Here is a 10,008-nt window from a genome sequence, read left to right as displayed (position 1 = left end):
AATCAACAGAATCGGCCACACGCAACGACGAGGGCAGGGCATTCCACAGTTTGGGAGCAACTGCATGAAATGAGCGGTCTCCCCGTGTTTTAAGGCGTGTTTTGGGGACCAACAGGAGGTTTTGACCTGAAGAACGAAGAGTGCGGCCGGAAGAATAAGAGGTCAGCATGTCAGCAATATATTTGGGTGCCTGTCCATGTAGTGCTCTAAAAGTTAAGACTAAAAGACTAAATCGGTTAATTTACCCAACTCTGACTCATTGAAAGAGCAATACAGCTGAATGCATAAAAGTGATAAGACACATTATTAAAATGATTAATTATTTCACTAAGAGGGCTAATATACAATAAAAAACAAAATTGGACCTAAAATCGAGCCCTGAGGAACTCCATATGACAGCAGGGTCATGTCTGACAAAATGTTGTTTACAGACACACAAAATGATCTATCACTCAAATATGAATTGAACCATTTTAGAACAGACCCAGAAAATCCCATTTCATTTCGTAGACGATTTATCAGAACTCCATGATCCAATGTATCCAATGCTGACGATAAGTCAAGTAAAATTAGCACAGTGTATTGACCAGAATCAGCAGCCATCAAAATGTCACTTGATACCTTAAGAAGCGCAGTCTCAGTTGAATGGAATTTGCGAAAAACCTGACTGAAATTCATCATAAACATTTTTTCCTTCTAAAAATGAAGTCAGCTGCCCCGCCACCACTTTCTCGAGAATTTTAGATAGAAAAGGCAATTTTGATATAGGCCTGTAGTTAGTTGGTTCAAAAGAATCCAAATTAGTTTTTTTTAGTATGGGACTGACAACTGCTTGTTTAAAATTGGTAGGCACGGAACCAGATAAAAGTGATAGGTTAATCAGTCTAACAACACACGGACCAACTAAATCAAACACTTTTAACAGCAACGAAGTCGGCAATACATCAAGCGGACTTGAAGATGGTTTAACTTTACTCAATAAGCCCTTAATTTCCTCTCCATTGACAGGTGAAAAAGTATCCCAAGAGTATGAGGCAGCTAAACCACAGGATATGGTCTCAAGAGATGGATTTATAGTAGCTCTAATATCATGCACCTTATTTACAAAAACCTGTAAAAACCTATTACAGTCAGACTTTGAGTGCACAGGCACTTGAGAAGCAAGGGGAGAGACAATCTTAGATATGGTATCAAACAGGACTTTAGGATTTTTCTTGTTCAGGGTTACAAGATTAGAAAAATAAACTGACCTGGCCTGTTTTATCATAACATTAAGCACTGTGATAAGCTCTTTCAAATGCAGTCTATGTACTTCCAGACTTGTTGATTTCAAAAAACGTTCAACTTTACGGCACTTTCTCCTGAATGACATTATTTCTTCATTCAACCAAGGGCAGGGATTCTTAGGGGATGTGCTTTTACTTTTCAGAGGTGCAACATTTTTTAAAATAGACAGACAATGATTATCAAAAGATTGAAGAAATGAATCAACATCACTACACTCAATAAACGAACTAGGGTCAAATGCCTCAGAAAATTTCTCAACTGTGGTTTGGCTAATTATGCGTCTTTGCAGCATCGGTTTACACGCAAGACAATCAATATTAAAAGACAGGTTAAAAAATATGCAACTGTGGTCAGTCACATTAATGTCCATAACACATGCATTATGTTGATTATCTGTACTGGTTATCACGGATAGGGCAAGGGTTTTATGGTAAGAGGTTTCTAATGAAGTGTGCATATCTTATATATCACTATTTACTTGTTGAACACTAAATTGTGCAATGCCATAAGGCTGCTATTATTGTTCATAAAGTTTATTTTGTTGATAAGTCGGTCTCGAACCCCAATCCACCCGAATGCGAGTCGAGTTCTCTAACAATGACTCTAAACACAGTATTCGCTAACAGTCGTCAGCGCGACTCTGACTAGCTGGCCTCCGTTACGCACGCAAACCAAGATTTTTTTTGTCCGCGATTTTTCTCTGCGTGAGAAAATGCAGTGGTCCAATCAGTAGTTAAGAACCTGAACTTGCTTATAGTAATTCGGAAATTAGTGCACATGAGTGAAAAAAAAAAAATAATACAGCACAGAAGAATGTCTAATTTAGCGTGAGATTTCTTTGTTGAGCATGAGACCGTGAGATTGAGGCTTAATGCGTGAGTGTCACGCCAGATGCGTGAGAGTTGGCAACCCTGTATTGTGTCTCATCTCTATTTCTGCAGTTTTTCAAATCTCCCTCCTGCTCATTCTCTCTTGTGCTCGTTCTCGCTCCTCCACAGTCATACACCCCCTGATTCTGATTGGCTACACGTTTCTTGTTGTTTGCAGAGCCATATAGAGATAGAGTTGCGACAACGGAAGTTCAAAATGCTTGATTGTCACGTGATTCACGTAGACTTCAGATAGTTCCAGGAAGTGCTTTGGCGGGCAATTCAAACTGTTAGAGTAGAGTGACAGAACTGCGATTTCTGGTTATTAGTAGTCACTAAATGCATTTATTTTATATATTTATACAACAAACCGACATATGTATGTAGCATGATTATGTAGTTTGTTATGAAAAGATCAAATCAGCTAATATTTGAGGATTAGTGTTCGATTACCGTTATTTGGCGTAACTTATTTCAGGCTAATGTTAACTTAAAGACAGGTTGCTGTTGCCTTTTTATGTTACGTCATGTTCATTGTGTTTTCACTAATCTCATGGTAACTAATGTCATATCAGACAGGCTGGTGACAGGTGATTGTCAGCTCGCACCACACAATGGGTCAATTAACTATTAGCGGCAGTAACATGTTAAGTAAATATAAACAACATTGCAACATTACGCAGAGCTGAGCGCCTACTGAAACGCTACAAAAAGAAGGAGCGTGCAAGGGCTAATTTCTATAAAGATCCATTCAAATTCGTAAAGAAGTTATTCACCAGTGAGAAGAATGGCACTTTAAAAGCATCTAGGGTTGAGCTAGAGAGATATTTGGAAAAAAAGGCATACAGATGCAAAAAGGCTTGAGCCTATGCAAATTCCGTCAGACATCCCACCTGTCAATCCACAAGAATACCAAATGGAGGTCTGTGCACCTAAGTGGAAAGAGATAGAGCAGGTTGTGAGAAAGGCAAGGGCTTCATCATCTCCATGGCCTAATGGAGTTCCGTACAGAGTGTACAAGAGTGCTTCAGGAGTTCTACGAATTCTGTGGAAATTGATAAAAGTGGCTTGGGAAAAGCAGGTTGTACCTAGAGCATGGCGCCGAGCAGGGGGAGTCTTTATACCCAAAGAAAAAGATGCTACAAGCATCAGTCAGTTTCGCCCTACTTCACTATTAAACGTCGAAGGCAAGATTTTCTTCAGCATTATTGCTCAGAGATTGTCAACCTCCCTATTAAAGAATGGCTTCATTGACACTTCAGTTCAAAAAGCGGGGATTCCAGGATTCTCAGGATGCTTAGAACACATCAGTGTTATCTGGCAACGAATTCAATCAGCTAAAAAGGAGAGCAAGGAGCTCCACGTGACATTCCATGGATTTGGCTAATGCAAATGGTTCAGTGCCACATGAGCTTCTTTGGGCATCATTTGATTTTTTCAGGGTACCGATGTCGATAACAAATTTAGTGAAAGCTTATTTTGGAGATTTGCAAATTAGTTTCTCAACTCCAGAATTCAGCACTACATGGCAATGCTTAGAGGTTGGAATAATGGCAGGATGCACCATTTCTCCACTGGCTTTTACCATGGCAATGGACGTAATCATTAGGGCATCAAAATGGGTAGTAGGAGAAGAGCGCTTGGCTTCTGGGATGTGACTACCGCCAATCAGAGCATACATGGATGACATGACAACCATGACTATAACGGTAGCCTGCACTAATCGGTTATTGGGGAAGTTAACAGATAATATTGAATGGGCACGAATGCAATTTAAGCCCTCTAAATCAAGGAGCATCTCAATAATTAAAGGCAAGGTAGTAGATAAAACATTCTTCATTAATGGTGAGGCAATACCAACAGTTTCTCAGAAGCCAGTGAAGAGTCTAGGGAGATGGTACGATGGGGATCTAAAGGACACAGTTCGAGTGGGAGAAGTTAGACGACAAGCAGTGGAAGGGTTGAAGAGCATAAACAGCTGTGCTCTACCAGGCAAACTAAAACTCTGGTGCTTTCAGTTTGGTCTACTGCCAAGGTTGCTGTAGCCACTGACTGTGTACGAGGTTTCTTTGACAACAGTGGATAAGCTGGAAGCGTTAATAAGTTCATACATCAGGAAATGGTGTTCCACGCTGGAGCCTCAGCAGAGTGGGACTTTATAGTAAAGGAGTATTGCAGCTGCCAGTCTCTGCTTTAACCAAGGAGTTTAAGTGTGCTAAGGTCAGACTCGAAATGACTTTAGCAGAGTCACGCGACAAATGTGTAAGAGAGGCAGCCCCTGTGGTAAAAACTGGTAGAAAGTGGTCAGCAAAGAAATCTGTAGTAGAGGCAAAGGCTGACCTTCAAATTGGGGATATCGTGGGACAGGTACAGCATGGAAGAGGGGGTTTTGGGCTCAGTTTAGCTCTTCCTAAATGGCATTAGGCAGGCCCAGCTCAAAGGAGGAAGCTGGTAGTCAACGAGGTGCGAAAGCAGGAGGAGAGGATGAGATGTATAAAGGCCATTTCCCAGGCCAAGCAGGGAGAGTGGATGAGATGGGAGAGTGTGGAACAACGCAAAATGGGCTGGCAAGACCTTTGGTCAATGGAAGAGAGTAGGATCAGTTTCCTTATTAGGTCAACATATGATGTTCTCCCATCACCGCAGACCCTAAACCTCTGGGTAGGAGAGGATCCCTCTTGTCCTTTGTGTTCATCACCTGCCACATTAAGGCACATTTTGACAGGATGTAAGGTGGCTCTTAGCCAAGGTCGGTTTACTTGGCGCCATGACCAAGTATTGCGATGTTTGGCTTTAGCATTGGAAGGCAAGCGTAGTATGACCAATAAGTTGCCGCCTGTTCTAGCAAAACATTACACGCAGAAGACAATATTCCTCCGCCCAGGCGAGCAACCACCAAGAAAAGGTGCTAACACCAATTCTCGCCCAGGACATCTGGAAGCTGCTAGGGACTGGAAGATGCTGGCTGATCTTGATCAACGGCTTATTTTTCCACCTGAGATTGCCACCACTAACCTACGACCAGATATTGTTTTGTGGTCTGGATCAGCACGCATTGTTCAACTGATAGAGTTAACAGTGCCATGGGAGGATGAGGCACATGAGAGGAAGAAAATGCGGTATGCTCAGCTGGCCACTGAAGCAGAACAGCGAGGATGGAGAGTCCAGGTTTATCCAGTGGAAGTGGGTTGTCGAGGTTTTGTGGCACACTCTACAACCCGGTTCCTCAGAGACGTCGGATTCAGTGGCCAAGAGTTGCGTCGCACAGTAAAGAACTTATCTGAAGCAGCAGAAAGGAGCAGCAACTGGCTGTGGTTGAGACGGAAAGATTCTAGCTGGCTGTGTACAGGCCGCCATGCTACAGTTTCGTAGAAAACTTGAAGAGTCTGTTGGTTTATTTGTATAGGTTGTATAGTAGTCATTACGTTCCTGTGTATCTTGCGTGAATGACGGGTGGTTGGGCAGATATTGTGTTTTGCGGTAGGTGGTATGCCATACGGAACCGTTGCCACTGAAACTGAATATTAACGCACATGTGGGGCTCGACAGCCTTAGTCAAACGGGTTGGCGCGTATGGTTGGGTTGCGGAGAGATTGTGAGATTGTGGTTAGGTCTCAGCAGCAACTGTTGGTTCATTTGTATAGGTTGTATAGTATTTACAGTCATTACGTTCCTGTGTATATTGCGTGAATGACGGGTGGTTGGGCAGATATTGTGTCTATGGGGTAGGTAGTATGCCATACGGAACCGTTGCCACTGAAACTGCATATTAACGCACCAGTGGGGCTCGATAGCCTTAGTCAAACGGGTTGGCACGTATGGTTGGGTTGCAGAGAGATTGTGAGATTGTGGTTAGGTCTCAGCAGCAAGAGGGAAGTAGAGGTCAGTAAGCTGGGGTGAGTTGAGTGGGGGACGGAGGGGGGTGACTCTGGGACGCGTGGGCTAGTTGACGAAACACTGAGGACGGAAGGTGCCCACTTGAAGACCCTAGAGATGTTCCCTACTCCGCTCAATCCGGAGGGTTGTTATGGGGGGACCGCACTGTGGTTGCAGCCGTTGTGTGTGCTGACGTGCAATACACTGTAGCTATTAACACCAGACAGAAGGAGATTCATGTCACCAGATGGAAAGAAGTGTAAATGGATGGAGAAGCATAGGTTACTGCAAAGCTACGTCTTAGTTGGTGCTTATCTTGGCGAAAGCCGAGTACAAATCAGCATGAAGTTTTAACATCTACTCTCGTGTAATGGAAATCAAATTTAATTAAGTGAAATTAAGCTTATTGTTTACAATTCTTACAATTATATATAGTAATATAATTATTTAATGTATTATAAATATGATATTTAATGTATAATTCTTACAGTACTTATTCATATACACAATATATTCAGGTTTAAAACAACTTAAGCATCTGTTTGTACTCATATATAAACATGTACACTGCCGTTCAAAAGTAATGATGCTGAAAATTCAGCTTTGCATCGTAGGAATAAATAACTGTTTTCTATTTTAATGTATTTTAAAATGTAATAATATATTACAATATTACTTTTTGTATTTTTATTCAAATAAATGCTATTAACAGCAATTAATTCATGAATACATTTCTAATAAATAGAATAGCATGTCAAGCATTTTGTCAGTGTCCTTTCTTTCATGTTGCACTTGCATAGGGGGCTTTCACACTGGCAGTTTAGTTCGGAACGGGGCACGGTTCGCATGAAAAATCGCTAATGTGAACGCTGTGATGGGACCCGGGTGCGCACTGGGGTACCGAACCCGAGACTACCTGGAGGAGGTGGTCTGAGTTCGGTTGCTCCCGAACCGTGCCGCGGTTCGCGTGTATGTGAAAGCAACACGGACTCGGGTGCGCACTTGTTCAGGAAGTAAAGTAACCTGCGAATGCGTTTTAGCCGATTATGATGTAAATAAAACACACGTAAGGGATGTAGATTTACCTTGCATACGAGCAAGAGTGAGTCTGCAGTGTATTCGCGCATAGTGCGTGCAATCAGGGCAACAAATTAATGGAAATTCACTGTCTCCTCAAAAGAGTCCATTTGCAAGCAGCGGAAAGACAGCTTATGCGACACACACACACACAGTAAACCTGTGTTGTTTGCTCAGCTATGCATAATAGCACCAAATTAATAAAAAAACACAATATATTGACCCACGTCGTGTTTTCTATCATGCGCCGTGCACGTTTCCAATGACGTAAGATGCACGCAAACGCACCAGAGTTCGATAGAATCAAGTTGAGTGTGAAACCAGACCAACGTTGCGGGGGGCGTCGTGAACAATCGCGCTCGGCCTCCGACCGCAGCAAACGAGCCCAGTGTAAAAGCACCCATAGTCTCCACCATGGTTTGCTGTGCTGCAATCGCTCAGAGAAAGGTGTGCGAATGTATGGCTTCCCCGCTGACATGGAGAGGAGAAAAAAATGGTTGGCTCAAGTCAGCAAGAGCAATCTAAATATAAATAAAAGCTACAACAACAAAAAAATGTGTGAGTTAATTATACTTAAAGGGTCATGAAACCCTAAACCAAATTTTCTGAGATTTTAACAGAGGTATGTACGGAGCCCATAAAGGGACGTGGTGGTGGAAAATATTTTTCCAAATCTTTTGCGTTCCACCGGGAAACTTTGCGTTCCCTCACAAAGTTATTTGCGTTCCCACGCAAAACCTGTTGGGAGCTCGGACAGACACTTCCTGTTTAATGTCCCGCTGGCAGTGCTTCAGAGCTCCGTACGTTAATGGAGCGTTTCATAGTGTTTGAACTTGGACTCAAATATAAAGAAATGCGGTCAGTGCTTAAAGGTTCTCTAAGCAATCCTGGGTGATGTCACTTATTGTTGACGTTCAAACTATTGTCAAACAAAACGGAGGCTAGCTAGACCCTCCCTCCTCCTCATCCGCGCACTAACCCCCCAAATCCTTCTTGTTGGTTATTGGCTGGAACAGTTTGTTATGTTTCGTGGTGCGGGTAAGCCCAGTTTATTTTTGTTGCCATTTGTGGTGCCTGGGGTGTCTGCAGAGACCGCGTTTTTTTTCCAGTGTGTTCAGGGGACAGGCAGCTAGCGATAGTGAGGAGATGTTTGCTGTATGTGACAAAAAATGTTTTGGCCTAAAAAAACGTGTGACATCGCTTAGAGCACCTTTAACTCAAGGAGTTCATTGAAGTTGGCAATATATTCACATAGGCTATTCGAACTTCCAAGATCAATATTCTTGAGCTAAACGTTGTTAAAACACAAACGACACCTATTTACAATCACAGTAACCTAGACCAGTGGTTCCCAAACCTGTCCTGGCGACCCACCAACACTGCACGTTTTCTCTATCTCCCTAATCAAACACACCTGATTCAACTCATCAGCTCATAATCAGATGGGTTAATGAGCTGATGAGTTGAATCAGGTGTGTTTGATTAGGGAGACAGAGAAAACGTGCAGTGTTGGTGGGTCGCCAGGACAGGTTTGGGAACCACTGACCTAGACAACGAGCTACAACCCAATTCTCCTCTTCTAAATATTGGGGTTATTGAACGCTGAGTGTTCACAGGACAAACAGGTGGGTTGATTGTAATATTACTTTTACTACATTAAGTTAATTATATTAACTGATCCAAATATTCATAATCAATTATAACCAGTTATTATTAGTTATTAATATTTCATAAAGCTAATTTGCTACAGTTTCATGCCGGAACTATGTAATTATTCATCTGTGAAAGTACAAAATATCATGCTTCATGTTACCTAATTGGTCTTTCTTCATCTTCCTACTTTTGTGAGTGTGTACCAAGAAAGAGGATATAATTTTTTTACACATTCATTAGTAATTTTATAATATTGCACTTTAGAATAATGCCCAATTAGTTAATGTTAATGCATTGAATATCAACTAACAATGAGCAACACATTTGTTACAGTACATATTAATCTTTGTTACTGGAAAAGTTAGTTAATAAAAAACAACTGTTCATTGTTGGTTCATTTTAGCTTAGTTCCACAGCTTTTAATATTTATTATGTATTAGTAAATGTTGAAATTAACATTAATAAAGATTAATAAATACTTTTGTTTGTGTTGACTTGTAATTAAATAACGTTAATATTCATGTAATGACCCGTGTGTATTGTTATATGATGCCTTGACTGAGACTGTTTATGTTATTATATTTCAGATGACTGAAGCTCAATTAGTCGAGGTGGAGATCACCATCACAGGTGTTTCAGAGGAAGATGGAGGAGCCACGGACATCAGTGCTGAAGATCTCCCCGTCACACACCAATCATATCGTCCAGTGTATCGAGGAAGTTATAGAGGAAAATATTTGAATTCATTTGACTGTTTGTTGTTGTTTATTACTTAACCATAAATCAACTTATTTAAAAAATGGAACATGTTAATTTTACATTTAAACAGTTTCTGTTATTTTTAATAAATGTAGCTTTAAGTGTTTTTTTCCTATGCATTCTATAAAAGTCGATTAAAGAATCATTAAGTCTGATGTGTTTTATCGCTGCTTTGATCTTAATGCTACCAAGTATGTTAAAAATAAATAAGATCATTAATCAACTCTTTTTTTGTTATTACATTTCAGATGACTGAAGCTCAACCAGTCGAGGTGGATGTCACCATCACAGGTGTTTTTCAGAGGAAGATTGAGGTGTCATGGTACATCAGTGCTTCTGTGAAGATCTCCCCATCACACTGAAAGTGACATCAAAATTACACAGTTCAGAGCATTGAGAATACAAAAGGATTATAAATTAATCCCTTACGTGTCAGTACTTTTTGACGAGAGAATTGGCAGTATTCATTCAGAGTGTGTCACGTACT

At 41.1% G+C, this 10,008-nt stretch overlaps 1 long non-coding RNA gene across 1 annotated transcript; it reads left to right on the top strand.

Annotated features, from left to right (window-relative positions):
• The first annotated feature begins 9,488 nt into the window (after nt 1-9,488).
• On the top strand, nt 9,489-9,904 carry LOC143718417 (uncharacterized). Its single transcript, XR_013196383.1, has 3 exons — nt 9,489-9,515; nt 9,770-9,799; nt 9,836-9,904. It is a non-coding gene; the product is annotated as an uncharacterized LOC143718417 (long non-coding RNA).
• Nucleotides 9,905-10,008: the final 104 nt, after the last annotated feature.

The sequence above is a fragment of the Siphateles boraxobius genome, unplaced genomic scaffold (genome assembly GCF_051911475.1).
Source record: "Siphateles boraxobius isolate OS27281-9 unplaced genomic scaffold, OSU_SipBor_1 61, whole genome shotgun sequence".
NCBI lineage: Eukaryota > Metazoa > Chordata > Actinopteri > Cypriniformes > Leuciscidae > Siphateles > Siphateles boraxobius.
Note: the sequence above shows the minus strand (reverse complement) of the source record. Positions and strands in the feature narration are given on the sequence as shown.